This window comes from Empidonax traillii, unplaced genomic scaffold (assembly GCF_003031625.1).
Source record: "Empidonax traillii isolate 1590-97213 ecotype Southwest subspecies unplaced genomic scaffold, ASM303162v1 scaffold69:size3087049, whole genome shotgun sequence".
NCBI classification, from domain to species: Eukaryota; Metazoa; Chordata; class Aves; order Passeriformes; family Tyrannidae; genus Empidonax; species Empidonax traillii.
In genome coordinates this window covers 140,152-160,837 of record NW_020955262.1, presented here as the reverse complement: position 1 = coordinate 160,837, position 20,686 = coordinate 140,152, and positions in this window count along the sequence as shown.

Sequence of the window (20,686 nt, the reverse complement as noted above, 5' to 3'; positions counted from 1 at the left end):
TATCTTCTTTGGGATAAACAAACTCAATTCCCTCAATTTGGCAAGCAAAATAGAGAAAAAAAAATCCTGAGCTTTAATCTAATTATTTCAATTTAATTACTTCCATTTCCCCTCCCTAAATACAAAATCTTTGAAGGAACAAGGTTTACTACTTGAAAAGAGTAGAAAGGAGATAAAAAACCCCACACTAACTCTAGAAAGGCTTTCTGCATTCCCCAGGCTGCATGGACTTGAGTTCCAAGAATGTTTCTGCAAACAGACAGCAAAGGGGTATTTGCTGATGGAGCACTGTGATGCACCATGACTCTGTACAGGAGCCAGAAAACTCGAACAAAGCATTACAGGACTGTAAAGTTAATGCTCCAAACCTTCATGGATCTTATTGCATATCCAAAATCTGAACAGAGCCATAGATTCTTTTCAAACTATGAGTATTTCTGCACAAGAGGTTTCATCTGTTTCATTTAAAGTTCATCCTCTTACTGCACTACTGACTGAGGCACCAAAACATGTTCTTTACTTTAGTTGAGCCAGCTGATCTAGCACCCAAAAACATCACTTCTTGTCAAGGTCAGAAGGTGTTTCTCACTAACCCGACATCTTACAATTTTGAGTTACTAATCACTCATGCCTTTAAACATTCTCAAAGTCCCTTACAATCAAAAACTAAACTTCTAAGTATTTTTTTCCTCATAAACTGCTCAGACCTGAATAGTTTGTACACCAGTAACTGTGCAGGACCAAGTCAGGAGGTGTAGGGAATGGTGACTCTCCTCACCATGACAGATCAGTCATGTTGCCTCAGCTACTCCAAGAAGGAGCAAAGGAACTAAAGACCCTTCCTTTTACGTTCTATCCTAATCCGAAATCTTAGCAACCCTCCTCCCGCAGCTTGCCATCATTTAATACCTTCTTCTCCCCCTCTCTTAAAAACTTTGCTTAAAAAGTGGAGAGTTTTAAGCTGGTGACATACAGGACACCAGCACTGCTGTGGAAAGCACCCACAGTAGTAGCAATTGAGTTTTCACAGTGAAGTAAGCCATGGTTTAGGTGACAGCAGCCAGCCAAGCATATTTGTATCAGAAATCAACAGAATCAAGCTTTATTTCACGCAACAAACTACAGTACAGGTTTCTACCATTGCTCTGAACACAGAGTTGTTTCAGTCAGAATCTAAATGTCTACATCTAAATAGTAGTATAAACAAATGAGCAGAGTAATTTTTCAGCACCTCTTATCGAGGTATCAAACCTCATTTAATAGCAGGTGAACAAAGAGGGACATTATTCTTAAAACGTGTTATTTTTATGGTGATGCAAACTCATCATCAAAAGCTGAGTTTCTGGTACTCACCTATCAACTGCTGATTTGAAGGCATCTCAAAAGAGCAATATGTTTCTCTTACAAAGCATCAATTCAGGTGCTCATTACAATAAAATGGGCCATTGAGAGGAGAAGAGCTCAAGTCTGGACAAAGGACCTTGCTGAGGAAGAGAGACTGATTTGTAAGGAAAAAAACAAATCACCTGTCATTGCTAAAAGTAGCTTCTATGTGGATGATATTGCTTCGCTTTTTCCATGGAGGTTCATTTAAAAAAAAATATTCGTATAGTCACATGCTTTCATTTGTAGTTACCCTCTTTAATAAAACTTTTTTGAATTGAAATCTTACCATGAACTGCACAGTTCAACCCTAAGACAGTACCAGTCCTTTCTCACACCCCTAATGGGTTTGGTTTGCTGAGACAGTGCTTTCTTCCAGCTGTGAAACTGCATTCTGGAATGCCAGATTTTGGGGTTGAAAGGTCGGCTGAATCCAGGTGCAGATCATTAAAGACAAATGTGCATTGCTCTCTGCTTCTGCGTCTCCCCTCCTCCTTTTCCTTTCTGTAGCTTCCTAGATCATTTGAACTGCCTCCCCCCCTCCCCTGTGTCTGTGAGCTTTTTTGATTCATGAATTCCAGTGTCTGAAAAGACATCTAATGAGAGCGATCACCCTTTTAATGACTCCAGCTTTGACAAGCAAGATATGAAACCAGCACCCTCAGTGCCGTCACAGAGAGAGGGAGGGCAGGCATATTACTGATGCCATCCTTTAAGCAAAGACAGACAACCATTAAAAAACGCAAGCAGCTGCATTTTAAGTGAGATTTGTGCATTACTAAGCAACATATTGTAATAAAGAAAAATATATGGTGCTAAAGCAAGGATTATGAAATACCTAAGAGACCCATAAAGCATAATTAACAGGATACTGTGGATTTATAAAGCTGTAATGACATAAATTTGCTATTCATAATTTAAATGAAACTGAACTGTTGTATGTTACCAAAAGACTTTTCACATGCACTGTAATGACAAGTAAAGCTCTCTCATGGTGAATATTGGAGCTTTTTTCTGAATGCAGTTTTGGGATACAGTTAAAATGAGGTAACTCAGAAGAAATCTTTTGTTTTATGGAAGCAGCTTCACTGTACAGAGGTGAACAATAAAAATTAATAAATCAGGCTGGTAAAGAATATTGCTTATTGCAAACTGTTTAGCAGTACAGTTCAGTAGTATGACCTCTCAAACTCCAGAAACTGATGAGAGCTGTTTAAAGAAATAATAAAAAATCAGGACTTGTACACAGGAAGACAGCACACGACAAGCCAGGCTATGAATTAGTATCACAGTGACTAATTTCACTCGTGTAGACACAGCTGCAGCACAAGAACGCACTCCTGGTAAAAAGTAAAAATATTTGCTATGCATTACTGAGGAGCACGCAGTGAATGCTAAATTCACAGGTGGCTCTGCATAGTTCCTTCACCCACAATCAAACTGTACTGACTTTAAAAGGACCTGTGTCAATTCACACAGGGAAAGAATCTACCTTGTCACCTCTTTATTTATTAATATCATTTCTTATCTACACCAAGACCATTTTAATGCTTTGGGTTTAGTAAATACTTTATATATTTTGAGGTGGGGTTCACATATGTTAAATACATGTAAGATGAACTATGCAATTTAAATAAACCAGTTGATCAGATTCAGTGTGAAAGGTTTTTAATTAAAATATATGTTTTGTCAGGATTTGAGAAGAACAGATTGTTCCAACCAAGAGAGCTTTCCATGTCTCTTACACTACAGAAAAGTTAATTCATAAATACCACAAAGGGAAAGGAAGTGCTAAAACCTAACTTTAATCTTTCTTGTATGGTGCAAAAAATTACTAAGAGATGATAGGTCATTAATAATTTTTCACTACTTTTTATCTTGCACATTTTTTAAGGATATATAAGAGCTTATCCAAGTAGTTTTATTTCCCAGCACCCCTTTCTTTCTTGCCAAATAGTCTGGGTCTTCTGCACTTTCCATTGTGGGCTGCTCTAGAAGTTGGGCAAAACCTATAAATGTTCTTGACAGGACATTATAATTTATAATTTTAGCAGCTGAAGTGGTTTTGCTTCACTAGGACACATTGAAATTGACTGTCAGACAGATAATTCCAAATGAAAAAAGAGGAAAGGGACAGGTGGCCAAATTCTGAAGCAACAGAAGAGGAAAATCAAGGACCTCCAAGATGCAGCCCCATAAATACAGAACACTGACATTGATTCAATTAGAAATTATGTTATTTTTCAGAGGCAGTACCAAAAAAGAAAAACATTATTTCACAGTCATGTGGAACTACAGAAACAGATTAACTTCAAGTGATAGTTACCATCCCAGAATCAGCTTGGAGGAGAAAAGAACAATGAGCAATAAAACTACCAGATAAGAGCTTGGAATAGAAACTAAAATACCCCACTAATAAGAGTTTCTCTGAAGAAAGAATAAAACTTCAAAACTCTCATGCTGGAATTACAAGGAATGTCATAAGTTAGAAGTGAACATCAGCTATTCTAAATTTAAAGTGAATCATTAGAATTGCCTCACTTGCAATTAGGCCAGTTATGTACACACTGTAAGTGGTAAGGAGGGGATTAATCAAAATGGGGAAAAGGTTTTAAAATAAATTTAACAGGATTCTAGTCAAGTAGTTTAATTTCAATTATTCAGTCATAGAACAATTTAAAGGTATATGACTACCAATATTAAAGTAAACAGATTATTACTTAATTTTGGATTTCAGTTTTCAAAAAGTTAGTTTTGTTCAACTCATCTTCAAAAGCATCTTGGATCTTACGTGATACAATTCATAGAAACTGCTGTGGGGAATTTACATATATTAGGGTCAGATTAAATACAATCATTTTTGTGAAGTTACAAGGCTGTGAAACTGTTGTTCTTGGAACATCTCTCTTATCGCTTCTGCTGTGACCCAAAAGAAAGAAAACTGATATTTGGTAACATTAAATGGTGTTAGATAGGCACTTTCAAACTTAAACTGCATCAGAATTTGCTTTTTTTGGGGGAAAAAAAAAAGGAAAAAGGAAAAAAAAGTTTACAAATCCTGCAAATAAATAACACACATAAATGAAAAGGTGGAGCCTATGTCCAGTTCAGGGCTCACACAGGATGAAAACCAAAGCACAGCAACAGTACAGTTAGGAAAGATAATGCTCCATGTAAGCAGAAAGGCAGTCTGGCCTTTCTGTACCAGAAATCCCTGGTTCCTGTACCTGAACAAATGGGTACAAGTCTCAGGGAAAAGGTTCATAAATTTTATGGACACGTGAAACAATATCTGCATGTATAATTAAGGCAAAGAATGTGCAATGTTACAATCTATGATCTTTGGAAAGTGATGAAAATCTGCCAACTGTGAAGCAGGATGTAACGTATAAACAATGAGGTTGTAAAGCAATTTAGAAATTCAGGAAGTTATGTACTTCTCATTATCATTTATGTACCAGTAGCAACTAATAATGGTATCATGAGACAAGGCTTTTCTATTAGCATAATTTTCTTCTTGATGCTACCATTATGGTTGTCTAATATTGACAAATGACTGCTGCCCATTCCTACATCTGCTCCCACCTCCCTTAGACAAACTATTTTATCCTTCTGTCCTACTTAAAAAGAACAGCCCAACAAAATCAAACTGCCTTTTTCATTCTGTTTCTGTTGAATTACTGTGTTTTCTGTATTCATTTATGCAATGTTTTTTTGTTGTTACTGATAACTGAATTACACTATTTTATCTTGACAATCAGGTAAAACTTTACAAAATATAAACTTCAAGAAATATTAATTCTGCTTCTTCCTAATCATTATGGATACATACTCTACTATAACTATTGTAGCTGGGATGTATTCTGGGTATATTCTGAATCATAATTTCTGTATGGCGAAAACAAACTAGAAAAAATCTTCAGATTGAGCAACTAACAATAAAATGTTGCCTAGCTCGAAGTTTCTTGTAGTTTTTTAATTAATGCAATTTATCTACTCTACAGCAGTTACAACCTTCAGAGATCGTGAAGATGATGTTTGAAGCACAGAGTTGCCATCATAGGTCATACAGATTTTCTAAGAGTCTGAATCCTCCAAACTGAATATGAATTTAGCAGACACTGTACCATCCTGAGTCAAGGTCTTGAACCAAGCTTTCCATGGAAGTCATGGAGGCCTGGAGCTAGACAGCCTGTCCACTCTACTCCCCTGCAGTTTCTCTCCAGTTGCCTATAAACTGAACAAACTGTGACTCCAACTACTCCTGTGACAATCCTGTATTTTTAGTCAAATCAAGTTCCTGTCTAGGCATTCCAACAGCAATCATGGCAGTCTGTATCTCGGTTCTAGACATGAAAGTATTTACTCATCCCTTCCTAGTCAACACAGATATATTGTAAAGCAACACGAAAACCTATCAAGACACACTCGCTTTTGTGATTCTTTAAGGATGGGAGTTCAGAACTTCTTTACTTATCAAACTACTTCCTGTTTATGCCAAACAGAATGATCCAGAAGTACTGCAGATGTTGACAACAGCTGACAAACTCATTTCTTAAGCCAGGGCAACTACACTTAAAGGAAACTGCAAATAGGATGAACCTTGCATAGTTGCAAAACGTGACTTAGCACAATGTATTCTTCACAGAAATTTTCCAAGAAAGAAGAGTGCCAAAGTTCAGATTATTTCACATGAAAATACTCATGATGGAGAGAAAAACTTTTTAATTTTTTTTTTTTTTTAAATTAGAACATGAAACAGAAAGTGGGCTAGAATGGAGATTCAAAAATCAACACCTTAAAATTTTCAGTTCTGAAAAATGAATTTTTTGATTCCAAGAGATGAAAATGAGAAGTGTTGACACTTCTATTTTAAATACTGAAATGTCGTAACAAAAATTTGCATTTGTAAATGCTAAATATATATTTAACTTCAAGTGACACAGAAGTTATTTCCATTAGAGACTTTCCATTAGAAGGTTAAAAAAAACCCATAAGTCTGTAAAATGTTGCTCTTTCTGAGGAAAATCTGTAATTTCTGGCAGTAGATCATTAATAATATCTGATATAGCATAATAATTCCATATTCTCAGTATTTATGGAAAACATTTCTAGGGAATTAATTGGCTGGGTTTTGTGGGTTTTTTTAAGGAAACACTAATTTATTACCTAAGGATTTTTAACTAATGAGCAAAAAAAAATAATAATAAACTAAAAAAATTGTATTGGAAATTTCTATTACTCCTTTTACTCTTGAGAAGAAAGCAAACTCTTGGAAGAAAAGACAAGAAAATGAAAAATAGTTTACCCTTTATCCTCCCAAATCAATAGGTTAATCAAAAGAATCTTAAATTACATGACATTGGAATGCCCTATAGAAATGAGCAACTCTAAGATCTATACTATCTTTACGAAGGAGAAGATAACCTTAGACTGGGTATGTAGTGTACAAAATTGATTGGTCTTGTTTAAAGAAAATGTCTTTAAGCTAAATGAGTAGAAACCTATCGCAAAATACACAGCAAAATATGATTTCACTCTACAAAAAAGTCTTAAATATCGAAGTTAACGAACACAAATATGACACAATATTCTCAAAATATGGCAAAAACAATGCTATCATACTGAACTCAGAAAACAAAAAAAAAAAAAAAAAAAAAAAAAAAAAAAAAAAAAAAAAAAAAAAAAAAAAAAAAAAAAAAAAAAAAGGAAAAGCACTGAAATCTGAAAAAGAAGCTCCCCATCAAAAAACAGGAATTGAAAATCATCAACAGTTTTACTCTTATCTTAGAGAAAATAAGGCCCTACCGAATGCTAGGGTATTCCTCTGAAGCTGACATGTATGCACCTCATTGTTGCCAGATGGTATCACAGCAAAACCAAGCAGACAGAGTTTGCTGGAAGTATGTTTTTATACTGTATAGCAGAAGAGTTACCCAAAGAATTCATAACCACGTTGCACAGGTAACTGGTTACTGGTTTGGACGCAATAAGTCCATTAGTGTGTATATACTAATGTCATGTCAATGCTAGTATCATCCCAATGCATTCTGCTCTGTCATGGAGTTTGTGGGCTACTCAGATGCTCAACTGGGCAACACAGGGCTGTTTTTCAATCATCCAGATATGAGTCAAAAGATATCTTAAGCAGGCACTGTTCTGTCAGATAAAATCTGATACTGAAGAGGCCAAGGTTCAGTTGCTCCAACATAAGCACTGAGTGTTGCCTCAGGGTGCCAAAGACATCTGCATGCAGCTGATGGACATGACAAGACCATGCCCTTTTCCTGCAGTAGCTTCAAGACAGCCTAGCACTTCTAAAACAGCACTAGATGCTTCTGCCAGGCACCGTGCCCAGAGGAGCATAAGAGATGTTGCAGGCGCATTATTAAAGAGTTTTAAAGCAGTTTTTGTCTTACTGCCAGTGCAGATGCCCTCCAAAGTGGCAGGAGCAGGAATAGTATTAACTATGATATACTAGAATCAGCAGCAGACAAGAGGAGCAAGTTGAAGGGGCATGCAAAGTCAGATCTTGATATCAGGATAAGTTTAGCATTAGTCTATTCACAGGTAAATTGCCTACTATTTCACTAGCAAAAAAATCATTTGCAATTGTATTAGTCTAACCACGCACTGCCCCCAGCAGAGCATATCTGACGTCAAGGTACTCATCGGTGGAAGAGCAAAGACAACCAAATTTGTGTGTCCAGCTCTTCATACATATCAGCATTTGTTACTCAAGGCCAAACAACAGTCATGTTCAAAACCAAAAAGGGACTTCTAGAAGAAAAAAAATCTATATATGACAATACAGGAGAGCAACACACTTATCAGAGAATTTGCAGACTATAATAGCCTGGAATTTCTTCTGACATGCAACCTTTACTTAAAATCAAATATTACCACATCACAGACCGTAAAATTGTTGAGGGCATTTAAAACAGCATAATCAGTGTTTATTCAGCTTTTTCATTTTGTCCTCTGCAGGTACTTTCTGGAGGTATATAATCAAACACATTGCACCAGAGATGGGAAATAATGAACTAACTACAGATATTAATTTAGTACTATAAAACAGCAGCAAAATTATTTTCTTTACTTTCTGTTAATTACAGTGGTTTTATGTTACAAATCCTAAAAGAAATGTATAGATATTGGTGTTTGATTAAATGTCAATTTTCACTGGTTAGTTTGAATTTATATAATTTTCAAAAATTTCAACACTTCAAGTTATTTTCCAAATTTTCTGACATCAAACACCAAGATGTGAGCACAGTATAATTTTCCAAAGCCATTTTTTAATGTGTGTGTATCCATATGCATTCAGAAAGACTGGTAGACCTAGTGACTGATATTTAAAAACAGTATCTCCCTGTCAGTGGTAAAAACAATATTGAGATTCTAGGAGATGAGTGATGTGGAAGCAACCATTACTCAACTAAAAATAAATTTAGGTTGAACTTTGAGGGTCTTGTGACGTCTAAACATGGTAACATTTTTACTACAGTGTGATCCAGAAATCTACCTTTGTCAGGTTGCAAGAACTGCACACATTAGCTTTAAATGTCTCAGAGAAAAAAAAAATTGACTTCTAGCTTCAGAATCTCAGATCTAATACACTATATTCTCTGGCACATCTGTCATTCTAACAATGATGAAACTTGTTGCTCTGAGATCAGATCTCATTTTTTTAGAAACTCAGTTGATATCTTAAAAGAAACAGAAATCAAGATCTTAGCTGCTTTCTATCCAAAGGATTCTTGTTACTATGATGACTGTTCATCATTCAATTCTCTTCATTTTTTTTAAATTAAACATTTAGCAAATTAAAACCCATGTGAAAAATCTGGGGGACCCAGTGCCTTCTCCCCTTGTCAGTAGCTTCGTAAAAAGCTTGACAGACACGTCATGTACTGCTGCAGGGAAATGGAAGGGTGAAAGCATGGAGGACTCTCACAATTACAGAAACAAAGGCAAAAGTACCTGAAGAGTAGAGACAACAACAGCCCACACAGCAGAAAGTGAAAGAATTTTAAAATCAAAGGCTTAGTGTTTGTACACAATTTTTACTTTGTTTTTACCTCTCACTGTCAACTTTGCCAAAACCAGTAATCAAAAATAACATTTATTTCATGTTTAATACCCTGAAGACATAGAAATCACAACTAAATCACCTTCTTATCCCAAAATTATCTCCCCAATATCCTCTCAATTGCAGTTAGCATCAGTATATTTCTGTACTAACTCACAAGCATCTGCATTCTAATAGAAATCCTCTAGCCAGTCAGCAAACACTCTAAAAGTGTTACTGTATGAAAAACAAGACACCAGTACACAATAAAAGAGCTTGAGGAAGACTCTCCAACAAAATTCTTGGTATAAACTACAGAGACTGTATAGCTGCTCAGTGGTCCTACTTCCTCCACTCATGCAGGTGAATCCACTGATACAGAAGCAAGTTTCCTGGCCAGACACATCAGAATCTGATTAGCTAACTACTTGTCTGCAAAAACAGTGAGAATTGGCACAAACAGGACAGCTGAACACTGAAAATTGTCTTCTGCTTTTTCCTATTGGACTTCTCAAAAAATGACAGCTCTGTGAGCTGTGTCACTGGGTAAAGTGGTTTGTTACACTATTTCTACCTTTTACATACCAACTGCATCAACCCCCAATCACAGTGTCAGGTGAAGAACTTGATCAACACTGTTGCTGCAATAAGTAAGAATTTAGTGATGCATTTACATATGAAGAAGTTAGTTGCTAATGATCATAGAATCACAGAATCAACCAGGTTGGAAAAGACCTTCAGGATCATCAAGTCCAACTCTTGATCCAACCCTGCCATGGTTACCAGACCCTGGCATTGATGCCACATTCAGTCTTATCTTATAAACCTCCAGGGATGATGAATCCACTTCCTCCCTGGGCAGTCCATTCCAATGTCTAATTACTCTCTCTGTAAAAAATTTCTTCCTAATATCCAACCTAAACCTCCCCTGGCAGAGCTTAAGACCACGCCCTCTTGTCCTACTGCCAGTTGTCTGGAGAAGAACCCGACCCCCCACCTGGCTACAATCTCCTCTCAGGGAGCTGTAGAGAGTGATCAGGTCTCCCTTGAGTCTCCTCTTCTCCAGGCTAAACAACCCCAACTCCCTCAGCCTCTCCTCACAGGACTTGTGCTCCAGTCCCTTCACCAGCCTCGTTGCTCTTCTCCTGTACATGCTCCAGCCCCTCAATGTCCTTCCTGAACTGAGGGGCCCAGAACTGGACACAGTACTCGAGGTGTGGTCTCACCAGCGCTGAGTACAGGGGAAGAATCACTTCCCTGCTCCTGCTGCCTCACTGCTCCTGATCCAGGCCAGGATGCCATTGGCCTTCTTGGCCACCTGGGCACACTTGCTGGCTCATGTTCAGCCTCCTGTCAATCCAAACTCCCAGGTCCCTTTCTGCCTGGTTGCTCTCCAGCCACTCTGTGCCCAGCCTGTAGCGCTGCAGGGGGTTGTTGTGGCCAAAGGGCAGGACCCGGCACTTGGCCTTGCTGAACCTCATCCCACTGGAATCAGACCATCTCTCCCACTTGTCCAGGTCCCTCTGAAGAGCCCTCCTGCCTTCCAGCAGATCAGCACTCCCCCCAACTTGATGTCATCTGCAAATTTGCTAATGATACACTCAATCCCCTCATCCAGATAATAAATAAGGATATTATCTTATTTATTATCTTATATAAATACTTATTATCTTATATAAATAGGGATATAAAATGGAGCTGGGCCCAACACTGATCCCTGAGGGACACCACTGGTGAATGGATGTCAACTGGATGCTGCACCATTCCACATTGCTCTCTGGACCCGGCCATCCAGCCAGTTCTCAACCCAGCAGAGAGTGCCCCTGTCCAAGCTGCAGAAAATGCATCTTGTCAGATTTTCTTTATTGCATTCTTGTAAACAGGCCAAAATCCTACTTACTTCTTACAGAGACTAAACATTTAGTTCTTTGGCAAAGATCAAAACATAAACCAAAAGAAAAGCCTTAATGTACCATTTGGAACAGCAGGCAGCACTAGAGCACATCAGAGAGGAACTGATTCCATTTGACAAAATTAAAGCCTAAGAGAGACTTTGCAAAGTGTTCTCAAAAGAAGCAAGTTTTTAAACTGGGCAAGTTCCCCCTTCCCCCCCCAAATTTCACAATCTTCACAGGCTCAGAGATACCAAAAAACAAAAGGAAAGAAAAAATTTGCTTGGTAATCTGATATTGTTACAGATTGAGAATTAACAGGTTTAGCAAATCAGAACCATGCTAGCAGACAACAAGGATTTGCAGCTACAGTTTCCATCTTAAAGTTGTCTCTTTATTTAACAGCATGGTAAACAGAATTTTCTTTTTATGTCTGCTTCTTTCTTTGCTGCTTCCACAACTAGGCCTGTCAAGGGAAGCTCTGTCTTGAGGGTTGTGCAAAAATCTTTCTGCTAGACAGAGGAGCTGCCGATGCAGATCTTTAGGACAAATTCACAGTGATTTTAGGTGATGGGGATTTTCTAATTTCTTGAGAAAGCTACAGCAAGTGGAGAATTGGGCTCCACTCTCATATAAAATAAGTCTTTACAGGCTCTGCAGTTAAAATGCATTTTTAACTTATAAATTGTATCAATTTGTTTTGGAACCATTCAAAATATCAAGAAGAAAATCATAACTGTTTACAAGTCACCACGTAAATTCATGAGCATGCTAAAGACAACTTTCAAAGTCTTCATTAAAACACTGTAACCTTCCAGAATTAACATAATTTAAAATTCAAATGTTCTAGGCTATTATTTAAAGTAAAAAAAAAAATTCAGAAGTCCCATGTCAAATGAAATTGAGCACGATAATATTTTGAAATACATGGCAGTATCTAAAATCACTGGCAATTTTTACCATTCAGAAGATGTACAAAACATTCAAAAAGAATCAGGTTACGTGAGAATGAGAAGGAAAAATTATCTAAAAATTATTTCTCATATTTGAAAGGCTATGCGTAAGGGGAACGATTACACTTACAAAAATGACCTTAGAAGCCCAAGCAGCTTTAAAATTCCAGCACTTTTGTAGAACCTTTTTTCTGTCTCCCTTCTCCCTATGACAGATAAGAACTTTAATAAATAGCTTTTAGATGATAATAATAACTTTAGATGGAACTCCTATAAACTTTTTGAAAACTATAAATGGAGTGTATTTAAAGACAGGCATATGAGATACACTTTCACCATATCCTGAATATTGCATATTTCAGACAATATTGTTTATGGAGATAATTGGAAAAATTCTCTGATTTCTGTGGTCAAGTGCTATCCCTTTATGGCAATTTGTGACATGAATTAGTTAATCTGTCTTCCTGAAAAGAATCGGATAGATACAGGAAGATAAAAAGTTGAAGGAAATTTAACACAGGTAGGTTCTTTTTCCCTGTTCATATCGCTCAAGACAAATACTAGGAGAGCCATTTTTCTATTTTTGTGGTTTTAAATTGCTAACATAAATTTCATTAGGTTAAGCTTTTGAAGGGCATGACTACTACAGTACTGGACATGACTGAATGAGCTCAAAAGTTTTACTCCAGTTTCAAAAAGCCACTCTTCATAAACTGGTAGAATAAGCCCTTTCGGGAATTGGTTCAACCTAAAGACAAATTTTGCCAGTAGGTCGAGGTTAAAGGAACGGCTTTTGCTGCATTTTGTCGAAACCATAAGTTGTTTGTACAAAATGATATTGAAAATGAGTTTAGAAAAAAAGTCCAGAAATATCTAGAATAGAAATTAATCAGCTGCTTCTACACCGGTGGTGAAACTGCTCTTCTTGTATTTGCTCCAGTAAATCATTAAACTTGCTTTGCCTACACTGGGACAATGAATGTTATGCAACAGAGCCATCAACAGTCAGTTGCTGTAAATGCCTCAGGTCATAAATTATGGCAAAAACAACTACTGAGGCCTACGGTCTTTATAACTGAGCATCAACAGCACATCGGGTATGTACTGAAAGCTGATTATTAGTTCAATATTGCTACTGAGAACAAAGTTGCACTGAAGCATAAAAATCCAGTCATAGGTACTTTCAAAGGAAGACATATCACAGTTTCTTACTGTTTTATTCCCCACATCTTTTTTATTTAAGTGGTGGTAACTTGTAAGTTTACGTACCCAGTGAATCCACATGGATGAACCAACAGAAGCTTCTCCAATGGCCAAAATATTGAACCAAACAGAAACTCAAATGCCTGTCACTGCCATAAACGAGATATTTTTAGTTCCAAGACTTGAAAGCAGTATGGATATCTAAATTCAGTGACAGCTCAAAATCACTTGCTTTAATTCAAGCTGGAATCTCTTGTACTTTACCACAGAGTCATGGTATACACAAAAATCAGCACAAGTCAGAAATGTCTGTCAAGACAAGAAACATTGACAATGACCACGATGAGAAAAAGTACTGTTTGAGCTGGGTTAAGCTCCAGGAGCCACAGACTAAAAAAAAGAATTATAAAGAAAAATTACCCAAGTTTTGGATAACTATTTTTCTACCTAACTGCTATATGTGTGCACTTGTTACTATTATCCTTCATTCTTCCCCTATAGGTCATATTACTAAGCCTGGTACAAGCACTCACTTTAACAGTATTTAAATCACTGCCCCCTTACAATTCCCTGTGCTTGATCCTCATTGTAAGCCCTTAAAGCTTAAAAGCCCATAAGCTCCCAGTAGGTGCCATGTCAAGCAGATTCTTTTAACACCTTAGTATTTATTCCTTCATGTCTAATGTAGCTTTCTTTCAAAACAATACTTCTCTGGTATCTTTGGTTTTACATCTTTATTCTTCTGATCATACCTTGTTAATAGCAAAAATTTGGAAGCACTTTAACTCTCACCTTCAGTGTTATGACATGTCAGAAACTGCAGCTGTGGCAGTCAGTGCTGCTTTCTACAATGCTCTAAGACCCAGCTGCAGAGAAGAATCCTGGTTTTATTGGTGTGATTCATAGTCTTGTTTGACTAATGGTAAAAGTGGGAATAATGCAAAGCATGCATGCAAGTTACATTTGTTTTACACTCCTGTAATGCCACTGACTCCAACATCACAGTTACTCCTGATTTACACTGCTATTAATCAAACTGCAATCACAGTCTGGGAGTACCTTTGTGAGTCGAAACCTGGCATTTCCAAATAATTAACGTTCCAAACAGTTAATGTCCTGCTTATTTTTCTGAATTCTTTGCATTGTAGTTTTCATTTCCACTGATTTAGCTATGTAATTAGTTTTCAGTGGTGGCAACGGCAAACACACTTTCTCCTTGCTATCAAGGCAGCATTTGTTTTGTCAGTTACAGTAATTGCAAGTGTCACAGACTGTGAGTAACCCCCAAGGGCCAAAAAGAGTGGTGGGGAGGGAAAGACATTGGATAAATGGTGCAAAAAATTCAGTGCAAGGACTGGGATGTTGGTAATTTTGTCCCCCCAAAAGAGGTATACTAGGAGTGAGAATATCATATATCAAGTATCACATACCAAGTGAAACAAACACTGAAAAGAATAAAATGAAATGTTTTATTATCATAATGACTTTAAGAGTTTATTTTGAGAGTGGAGAGAGCAGAAAAAAGGGAGACGGTATTTTAACAACTACTTTCAATAGCCATTTATGTGGCAACTACTGAAAATAACACTGTTTAGCCTCTAGAGCCACAGAAATGGCTCAGAACTGAACACACACAAAGTATTTTGGGAAGAGTATTTTAAAATGCATTTTTAAAGAAATTCACGTTAGTCTATACTACATAATATCAGCATGACTGAAGCACACTGGAGAGAAGCTTTAATTGAAAGCACATTTTCAATTACTTATTTCAGGCACTGACAATAAACTGGCCAGGACAACACGAAACTCATTATGAGCTAATTTATATTGCTATGCTCTGTGGTGCTGTGGTTGGACTGATATAGTCACCCTAAGCTGAGAATCTGTGCATTATACTGTATCTCTTAAGGGGCAGTTTATGTTTTAGGATTACCAGTCTAATCCTATCAAATTCAATGCTGCCAATATATAATCCTGATTAATTTCAGCGTTTTCTACGAGTAGCACCAGATCAAAAGTAATCAGCAGAAGTCAAATGAAAAGACCCCTCTCTGGATTTTAAATCATACATACTGAATATAAATTTCTGTATTATCATGATTTCTGTTTCCACAAATTGAATACAGTTGGGGGGAGGGGAAAGGCTATAAAAATGAAGTTATTTTTTCTTCTAGAAGAGGAACAAAACAAACATTGTGGTTTGGTTCCTCTGATACTAATTTTTTACATATATTTCACATTAAACAATCACTATATAAAACACAGCATACGGTTGGGTGGGGCAGAGTCCTGCAACATCTCTCTCAGGGAATGGTTTTAAACATTAAGCTCTAAATTTAAACATGTAATTGTACATTTCCTTTCTCCCCATCTCAAAGAACTTTTTTCTTTTTTTTTCCTTTCCTTTTCAAAGGTATACAGCCATAAGAGATGAAAACGGCAGTTCAACTGATCTCTCAAAATTCATAGAGAAGTTCCAAGCATATTCCTTAAGAGAGTAACTTTTCTACAGTCCCTTCAAAGAATAAACTTGCTTTTAGGTGTCAACTTCAGGTGACAGTGCAAGTCTCTGAAAATTTGGCTGGAAACAGATGCCATCCTGCTGGGTTTAGAGTGCATTTCAGAATAAAAGTATGAAAATGTGAAGACTTCCTCAGTGATTTTCTGATCAGTACAAAGTCTAGGTTTTTTCCAATTTCACTCTAAGGGGACAAACTTTCAAAGCACTCTTAAAAGCAAATACCTAACAACAAAACTGGAAACTCAACATGAATCTAGATAATGCTTTCAGGGAAGAATTCTGCTTTTGGGGATGACAAAAAGGATTTGAAAATGATGCATTTTATTTGGAAAACTCATCATTTCAACCCTTCCTATATAAGCTTTTTTACATTGTAATGTTTCATCTTCTAAACATTTAATTATACACCTGATTACTCATTAAAATTACTACTGTTAAAAGTCTCACTGATTTTAATAAGAAAATTTATGTAAAGGTATGAGTCATTTCAGTTTCTGAGGTAGGAAGACCACAGAACAATGGTGTTTAAAAATTAGAAAACTGTTTTTTTTTGTAAAGGACATCAGTTACAGACTAATACTTAGATGTACTTCTGAAAACACATATAATAAAATGATGCACAGAGCACTGTACATTCCCAGCAGCTATTTGGGGACACTATGCTGAATCACATTATTACAGGCAAAAATAAATATCAGAACTCACAAACCTACAGCCACTTTTTCAAATGAAACCGGTGTAGTTCAAGCTAAACATGTACTAAATCATGCCAGGGCACTGAATGTCCTAGACATTCCACATTCTGCCTAGGTATACTCTTCATCTGTCTTTGCTTTTAGCTGCTCTACATAGTGCTCTACTCAGCTCCAGAAGGGACTGGACATCAGCTGCCTAGGATGGCAATGGAGATATTTCATTATGTAGGGGCAGAAGAGACCATCATGTTAAAATATTCCAAGTGTACACTGCTAACTTACACTTAGCCTTACTGAAGTGGGAAGAAGCATATGAACAAAACCTTTCAAGTTATTGTGCCCGAGCTTTTTCCCCCTCCATCAATATGTTCAAGGCAGTAAACAAGGGATCACATAAATAGGTTATGATGCATTTTAATGTTTATCTACGTAGGAGATGAGTATATAACCAATTTCATTTCAAGAAAATACATAGTTTTAAAAGCTATCTTTCGCACTTGCCATGAAAACAGGGATCTTAAAGTTTCACACACTAAGCAATTGAACCTTCTCAAATTCTGAAAATGGCAGCAAAGCAGTGAAAACCAGTGCAGTGGCATGAGAAAAACCCAAATGGAATAAAAAAAACTAGAAAAAAAATCTAGTTCAAACATAATCATTGGTATGCATCTGAGTTTCTATGAACTGATCAACAGATCTGCTGTCTTAAATAAGGTCTTCTTGCTGACACTATTGTTATGGCTTATTAAGCACTGTCTATAAGCACTGCTATTTACAGACTGCAGACACCTGCCCACTGAGAACTGGGCTGAGACCAGTTGGAAGAGTTACACTACTGCAAATAAAGCTCCATATGTTCAAAGGGCTCCATGAATGAACCCTGGCTAATAATTGCTCACAGTATCGTCCTCAATTTAGAACATCATTGTTATGAGGTCACTGTGGAGCAGAGGGGTGGGAGGGAGATCTAATGACACTTCTCATAGTGAGGAAAAAATGGAGTGAAGGATAAGGAACTGATAACCTTGGAATGGTTCTTTTGAAGTCTGATGACCAAACAGACTTCTGGTTGGTCTGTAAAATCTATGTGTTACTTTTCTCCCTGGCATTTGTTGCAAATTCTGAAAAATTAATATTAATCTATTATTCTAAAGAAATTTTCAGATTTTTCATAGTTACTAATACAGTTTTACATAGGATTTTTTCTACCTTAAAAACAAACGCCTGTAGCTTTAACTTTTTCTATTTTCAATAGTTTCAAATGTCAGTGCTACTTGTGAACAACCTTTTCTTCCTGTCCTACCCTGTCTATTAAGACTTTAGTACCAATTGAACAAAATCCTTAAGAACATACTGCCTATTATACAAGGTAGCCAGTTTACTAATTAATTAGAAAAGCAGTATCTTCATTCCACGAGGACAAGGCTACATTCAAAATGAAGGACAGGGCTCTGAAGATACACAGGGTAAGAAGTTATTTTGCCCAGAGTAATGACAGCTCTATCAAAGCTGCACATGCCAATGAATTACAGCACCACGGCAGAATTAGTAGTGACACAGCTGACAAATGACTAATGAGCATTTGTTTAAGTGAAAAGTATGATATGGAACTGCAACAGAGCATTGCCAATAGCTATCAGAGAAAAACAAACAAACCAAAAAATCCCAACAAACACCAAAGCAAACAAAACAAAACTAAATTGCCTAATAAAAGAAAGAGCTTGCAAGTTTGTCCTGAAGAGTTGATTTCACCCTGAACTGTTTATTGTCACTAAGGCTGGCTGGTGGAGCACCTAAGGCTGCTCCTGTTTGTTTTACAGATCAGTTTCAGAACATTTTGCTTTCTCTCAGTGCTGTTGTCCTGCAAGGATGGACAATTCATGGATCAGACCTTTCAAAATACAGTGCCCAACACAAGCCCTCAGTCTCACTGAGGAGTGTCACAATAACCCAGTGGGTGATAACAAAGAAAAAAAGAACTCATCAGATCCTACAAAACAGTCTTGCTTCATCATTAGGTGCTGTAATAAGAGTGATCCACAGCAGACTACGCAAGGTTGCTCTCTGCTCAGTTTTCCCCACGTCATCACTTGCCTCTTCTGAGGTTCTTGAGAATTTATATCAGAAACTACATATATACTAACAAACACTTACATGAAAGAACTTGAGTTTCACCTATGATGAAAATCAAAGCTCCTATTCATATATGTAACAGGAAATCAGGCTATGCTTATTTAGGTCTTCATGGTGACTTTTAATGTCTCTTAAGGATTTAAAAGTGTATTCCAACAGCCTTATTCAAACTTTTCTGCCTACACGTGGAAAATACATAAAAATTGCAATATGAAATACCAGTAACTGTAACACTTTAAAACCTCATCCCAAAGCACCCCAGATCTTAAATGATTTCCAGGATTATCATTCAAGAAGTGCTACTTTCTTCCAGGGAGTATTGTTAGGTTTTTTGTAGCATACACTGTGCACATTGCAGGATAACACTATATTATAAGCTTATAAATATCCTTCTACGGAAGGATAAACCATCTACTTAAATTATTGCATTTCTTACTTTGTCAGTTCAATCTTATCGGTAGGACCATTCACTTACCTTTCCTGCACTTTTTTTAACAGTAGAATTATTTTTGTCAGAATAAGATATTATACATAGCACATAACAGCTTAAAACATTCTCTAGTTGCCCAGCACATACTACGGTGATAAAAAGTACTAGATATGGTCTTTGATGTAAAAAGTTCTCCAAGACTAAATTTAGATCTATGAATAAATATTTCTGTGCACTATTCAAAACAGGCTTTTTTAACATATCCAGTACTATTGCAAATTTCCTTTTGCAAGCTAATGAAAATACTGAGAATTTTTTTTTTTCAAACTCTACCAATCATTTGAATTTTCTTGTGCTGATAAGACAAGGTTTTGGGAACTATGAAGCTTCACCGTACAAGATGCAATTGCATCTACCATCTCAGACCATCTCATACCTCTTACCTCAGGTTCATCCCAAAGCTCCATTTCAGGTTAAAAAAGGCACTTGAACATAGGCAAGAAATCTTATTTTGCTCTTTTTAAAAATCTCCCTTTTAAACAGAAGAACCACTACACAAATTTCTGTTTTAATGCAGCAGATTTAAAATTGATATTTGAATCCTACCAGAAAAAGAGGTGTGGATCTTCTTTTAGGTATACATCACAAGTTGGAGCAAGAAAAGCAAACAACTTCACAACTATCAAAATCAGAAGGCCCAAATACTCAAACCCATTTTTAGGCCTCTTTTCATTTAAAAACTCCCAGGTTAAAGACAATAAGACCCCTAGCAGTCCAGTTTTGTATTTCAGCATATCTAACAGACAGCTAGACAGGCACAGAAGCTTCCCTCCCACTGTCATGCCACAAGTCTCATACAGCAGTCAGTGTGCACAAAAAATTCCACTTGTCTTGTATAAAACCCATTTTTCCAAGCAGCTCATTATTTCACAGAATATTAAACCTTTTAACATAGTGATGCTGTAAGATCACTGAGTGCATACTACAATGGAGCTTCTGATTATTCTTGTTGCTTTTTTGAAAAAAATAACATGCAATGCTGCTAAACAGATTTTTAAAAATACTCCTAGGTTGAAAGCATGTATGAGTATCATCTTACAATACTTCCATGGCTGAATAAAACTCTCAAAAGGGTTTTGTTATGAAAACGTGAACACAAAATTTAGCTATCACATTATTATAAAAACTGTTATCCTCATTTTCATTGCGATAGATGCTACAGTGTTGTAGGATTTTCTTAGTAGAAGGAGAGGCAAAAACCTTCACAGAGGTTAAATCAAGGCCCAAAAGCTACCCATGTTGTTCTTCCCCATCCCATGTCTGTGAAGTTGATTTCTCTCATCCAAATGTGTTGCCTTTTTTTGTCATTACTGAATTTCTTATGTTTTCCAGCTATGTTTTTCTT